The sequence below is a fragment of the Austrofundulus limnaeus genome, unplaced genomic scaffold (assembly GCF_001266775.1).
Source record: "Austrofundulus limnaeus strain Quisiro unplaced genomic scaffold, Austrofundulus_limnaeus-1.0 Scaffold567, whole genome shotgun sequence".
Classification (NCBI taxonomy): Eukaryota; Metazoa; Chordata; class Actinopteri; order Cyprinodontiformes; family Rivulidae; genus Austrofundulus; species Austrofundulus limnaeus.
In genome coordinates this window covers 20,488-26,339 of record NW_013952969.1, presented here as the reverse complement: position 1 = coordinate 26,339, position 5,852 = coordinate 20,488, and the positions used below count along the sequence as shown (strand labels likewise).

Genomic DNA, 5,852 nt, shown 5'->3' with positions numbered 1-5,852 from the left:
TAGCAGTCAGTGCAGTTGCCCACATTCTTTATTTTCAGCCCATGGACATGGAGAAAATTAAACATGCTCGGGCAGCAAAGGCTCATGGGACTCTTCATAGATTAAAAGTTGAGTATAAGTGGTCTTACAAGGTGTGCAAATCTAGGTGTGAGCTTAAATCTAATCTAAATGCAGCTACTTGTATATCATGTTTAATCTTAACATAATTCAGAGATAAAGTGAGTACCGTGAGTTAAGACCATCTGACTTCAACTCCTTGTATCTATAGTTGGACCAATGGTTGAAAAGTGGAAATAGTGTTTCTACATWGGACAGGAGATTACAGTCTAATAACCAGGACAACTGCTGGTGGGCCACATCAAATGGCTTTGGGCACATCTGAACWACAGGTTAGGGTTATGGTTTTAAAGGCCCAGGAGTCAGCAGGTATAGTAAAGTCAGCCAATCAGAGATGAGCAGTACCACAGGTACAGACAGTCCAAAGGCAAACAGAGCCACACAGAATCAGGTGAAATTATATGGTGTTGGTTTAAAGTCTAGGCAGTGCTGGACTTTAATGGTATTTGTGAGCGTTCACCAGAGGGGGAATTGTTGCGCGKTAATAAGAAAAGACTGGCATTTACAGTGAGAGGTGGGATATTTCATGTCCAGACMCTTTTTGTTCCACTGATTGCTTTTATTTGCCACCCAGTGCTCATTTCCTAAAGCTGCCAGGCTCTCAGGCTGTCCAGCATCCACTGCGAGCYTCCCCCCGGAGAAATATCAGTTTCATTCAGCAACATGGAGAGCTCTCTCCCACCTTTTTTTAACGCTCCACTGGGTGAACGTGAGCCACAGCCAAAGAATTCATATTACCACGAGCGTAACTATCGACCCAGGACCCATCACCGACTCCCCGAGGAGCCGTTATGCTGGATTATTACCTTTTTTTCTTCCTTTTTAACTGGCATTTTCATTTGGTTCTCCTCAGTAATTGAGTAACAGGGGCCTGTCACGGAGCACAAAAGAGGCAAAGTGAGCACACAGAGGCTGAAAACTCTCATGAGCTGTCCGGAGAGAGAGGCCGACCTACCTCCTCGCTCGCTTTTGTTCCAACACAAAATGATGAAATTGTGTTGGTGTTCTTTCCCATGAACTGAAAGGTGGTCCTGAAAAAAAAAAAAATAAAAATAAAAAAACAGTCCTGGGCGTGCCAGGTGGGTGTCAGCCTCAGCTGAGCTCATRTGTGTTATATTTGCTTTGTCAGGACAGTTCAAGCTCCACTTGGGTTTTATTAGGTTTTCAAACACAGAACAGGGAAATGCTGACAAACTGGGATACATTCATAAAATGAGACAAATTGGACCTCACTGAAACTCATAAAAACTTCACATTGTGCTGTTTTACCTCGTAGATAAGAAACCAGACRTAATCCAACATTTAAACCCATGTTAGAGGAGAAGAAAACACCATGAATCACTGTTTCTAATGAGAGCAATGCTTATCACCCTACGCCTTTAATGCCAAACTTTTAAAAAAGATCTCATGTGATGTTACAGGATGTGTTGGTGATGACTTTCAGCTGCTACCTCATCAAAATTTAGCTCTGTAAAACATTTTCTGCCTTTACATCATCCTATAACATCATAATCTGTTGTTTATTTTTGTGTACTGTTGTTTTGTTTATGTCGATCAGTGGTTGGTTCACTTTTGGTTCAGTTTTTCTGTTATCTGATTGGACCATTAGGTGTCCTCAGAACCTTCTTCTTGTTTCTGTCCCCTCATCAAAACGAAGGCCTCAGTTTCATTGCTTGAGKCAAAGTACTGATCCTACTGGTCAAATATTACTCCAATAAAAGTAAAATACTGAAGTACGTGCTTTCAAAAATACTTAAGTAGGCATAWGACGACATCATGGATCTATGTTTTTGTTTTGCCTTGTTGTAATCGAATAATTTATTATTCAAACAATATATCGATATTGGTCTACGGATTGTTACACCCCAACTAATTACACCCCTTTTAAGGGTTGAGTGATATTGGCAAAAAAAAGCAATCATGGTTAATTGTGGTGTTCAGCCAATAACAATTTATAAGACGATTAATCCCTGGAGTCTCTGAACGCCTGTTAAAGTGAGCATGAGGAATGAAGCCAAGTCTGGATGRAGGTGACGAGTAAAAATCAAAATATTTATCAAAATAAAACAAAAAGGCTGACGTGGCAGCAAAAACTCAGAATGGTGAAGAGACAACAAGGGAACAACTAGGAGAACCATAACAGTGAGAGGAACCAAGTAATGAACCAGTGAGGAAGTGATTAGGTAGAATATAAACAAACAGAAGGAGGGAGGATGATGAGCTCCAGCTGAGGATGATTGATTACTAAGGAGAGACAGGTGAGTGTGTTTGACAGGGAGAAAGACAGGAAACAGTCTGAGGAGAGATGAGAAGTAATGACACAAGAGGGAGACAGCAGATAAGACATGGACACCTGCAACACCTGAGTGATGTAGTCACATGACCAATTTAAATCACTGTAGTGGGAAAGATTTGCTCTCTGAAAAAAAATCTGTTCCAAACTGTGTCAAAAGTACAGACTTCAGGCTATACATCAGTTTTTACATTGTGTAAATAACCCAAGTAAAACTGAGGTTATGATAAAGAAATGACAGAACTTCAAAAAAAAATGTTTATTTTTGAAGCAGAGAGGAGAATCGACCAGACTGACCGGGGAAAACTCCAGTCAGTCTGCCTGGTGGCATTGATCGTATTAACCATGAAGTGCCAAAAAATAACCGAATAAAGACTTTCTGATGGTTAATTAAACACAATGATTTGCCCGACCCTAAAAACTGTAAAGCTCATTTAGTTTCTACATAGTCGCTACTTTAAGGAGAAGACTTGAAAAMGTTTTTGATAGAGTCTAATATTAAGTGACTGATTAAGGAGCTTTGAGTCTAATTTGAGCTTTAGGAATCATGGGTCCTCTGGGAAAGTCTTAGGATCCTCCTCCCTGGAGAGTGCAGCTGGGACCTGTTGCCCCCATGATTCTACAGAATAAGTGGTAAAAGATGGATGAGTGAATGAACAAACTCACCAAGCCATGACTCTTTTTCTTAACGCCAAACACTGATAAATAAAGAACGCCTCATGAAAAGATTCCTGGCTGTCAGGGTTTGTGTTGTTATCTCTTGTTAGACGATAACAAACAGCGTCCACCTTCATTCAGCTGCATCCAGACGTCCATCAGCACGTCCTCTCTCTGTAATCTGCTCCGACAAACACAGACAGGCAGAACAACCACAGACAGCCTGCATGAAGGGAAAAAGTCACCACAAACCAAACCAATGAAAAGTTGCAAATTCAACAATCTGTTCTGTTACATGTCTCAAAAATATACTTTCCAGTTCTTACAGACTTGTGTTTGGTAAACTGGGGTCAAAATCCTCTTTCTTTGGATAATTACTGTTCACGTGTCAACAGTTTCAAAGAGTGAGAAGTACGATACAAAGAGTGGCACAAATAAGTCTTCTTTACTGTCAAAATGATGAGCATTGTTCTCATTCGTGACAGAAAAATGTCCTTTATGCACGCAAATAAACTTGTTCCAAAACATACCATAACAGGCGAGCCACATTTTACCAAAAGTTAATTTGAGTCACAAATGATTTCAGCTCTTTGGTGGCTTGAAAGCAAAGAAGTGAACGTTTAAAAAGAGTAATGAAGCAAATACGTGTTTTATTATAAAAGTAAATATGAGAAACCAGAGACAGGTTTTAAATATGTTTCAGGACACCAAGTCATGCTGTATATTGAGACGTTGAAAAGCTTTTGAGTGAATCTCTGTCCCACACAGATCTAAACATGAAACAGAAAAAAAACATTTGTATACAGTGAGACATGGAGGAGGCTCAGTTTTGTTCTGGAGCTGATTTGCTGCATTGGAATCTGTACAGGGTGCAAGAAATCTCAAGACTATCAAGGCCTTCTGGAAGCAGATGTGCTGCTCAGTGTCAGAAAGCTTGTTCCTCAAACAGTGTAATGACCCAAAACACAGATAAAAACATCCAGGACAGTCTTAAAAACAAAAGTGTTCTGAAGCAGCAGACAAAATATTAAATCACATCACTTTTATTTCAAGACCAATTTCATTAATTAGGATTAGGGTTTCAGCAATGACTGATTTTATTTTATATATATTTTGCAGATTTTTATTCATTTTTATAATTTATGTCTGATGGTGTGTTTATGTGCAGCTCAGCTGTTTGCAGGAGTTAAACAGCAGAGCCATGATGTCATGAACAGAACAAATCAAGAGGCTTTGTGTTTACGCTTTCAAATAAGTTGTCATTATTTAGTTTTATTTCATAGAACTTGATCTTTGTTAACTTCCTCCCTGTTGGCAGAAAACCTGTCTCTACTACCACCTGCAGATGCTTCCTGATATTTTCTGTTTTATTTGTAAGTTTAAAAAGGGCTCCTCTTTTTTTGGAAGGCACTGCCACTTAAAATCAGACAACCCTTTTCAATGTCCTCTTTTAAAAACATTATTATGGGCTGGCTTTGAACTGCTGGTTTTTGTATCGTTTAGATGACATTTTATTATTTTATAGATACTCAGTTTGTAGTTGAAAAGACAGCTGACAGCTGAATGAGGAAATAAATCCTCCAGGTTTTACATTAATGTTTGTTTTCTTAAAAAACAGAAGCAAGACGGTTGGTTTGCCTGCATCATAAAGTGTTATATCTTTTTGTATTTATTAATAAAGACAAAGAGGGTTGATCAACTGACTTGGTGCAGTGGTAGGGCAGCCAACTTGGGACCAGAATGCCACAGGTTTGATTCCCCACCATGCTCACATATTGTGGTGTCCTTGAGTAAGACACCCTACCCCCAACTGCTCCACTTAGGTGTTCCTCACATGTGATGGGTCAAATGCAGCACAAATCTTGTTATCGAACGGGAACATGCATTGGTGACAAATAAAGAGCGTTTACCTTATTTTCTTTCAGGTTTTGTTAATTTCCTCTGGTTTCTCCTGTGGGACCATCTGATCTGCTGGTAAGACGAGTTTAAACATTTTACTGAAAAAAAGGTTTTAGTTCAAACATCCAGTTTTTTTCAGAATCAGGGCCTGTTTTCACATCCGTTGCTTTAAAATTGCAGTCTTGCAGATTGTAGCTCATCTCCATTGTTCACCTGGTATTGTGTTTTAGTTTTAACTAGAAGATAGGCAGATTTAAATTAGTTCCTAATTATTAATAAATTATTATTTATGATAGTTTATTTTATTGGAGGTTAAATGGAGAAGGGGATCTCTGCAGTCACTAAGTAGAAGTTTTTTTTTGCGTGGGAGTAGTTTTATTGGTTGGATTGACTATTTTAGGTGGGTTTTGAAGAAGCCATAAAGCTTTGATTGGATGAAAGCTGGACAACTGGAGGGACGTGTAACAATTCAACTCAGTTAAAAAAAGCCCTATTCTGCCTGGAAAAAATCATTAATTTTTAATATGAATATTAGTATTAGTCATAACTGGAGACAGGAAGGTGCTAGCCACACCACAGTTGAAGTTAATAAATTATGTTTCATGTTAACAACAAATTTAACATTAAATAAAAAACATTTAAAATGTTCTGAAAGCCTTAAATGTTTTAATTTATTTTGCTCCAACATGTTTAAAATCAGCTCATCAGTTCTGAGAGCAGCTTCATGTTGAGATTTGTTTTGGTCTGTTTTGTGTAGTAATTTTAAATTTCATCATTTTGTAACTGAACATTTTTGTTTTATTGTGTTTGTTGCGTTAAATTTTCCACCCAGTTTCTATTCAGTTTGTTCTGTTAGCTGTAAATTTCTGCAGAACCACTTTTTATC

General features: G+C 38.3%; 1 protein-coding gene across 1 annotated transcript in view; it reads left to right on the top strand.

Annotated features, from left to right (window-relative positions):
* Positions 1–5,020: 5,020 nt before the first annotated feature.
* LOC106530839 (sialic acid-binding Ig-like lectin 14) overlaps positions 5,021–5,852 on the top strand; it is a gene marked incomplete at its 3' end in the record, with an annotated part of 7,268 nt that continues 6,436 nt past the window's right edge. The window contains 1 exon segment of the mRNA XM_014026547.1: positions 5,021–5,041.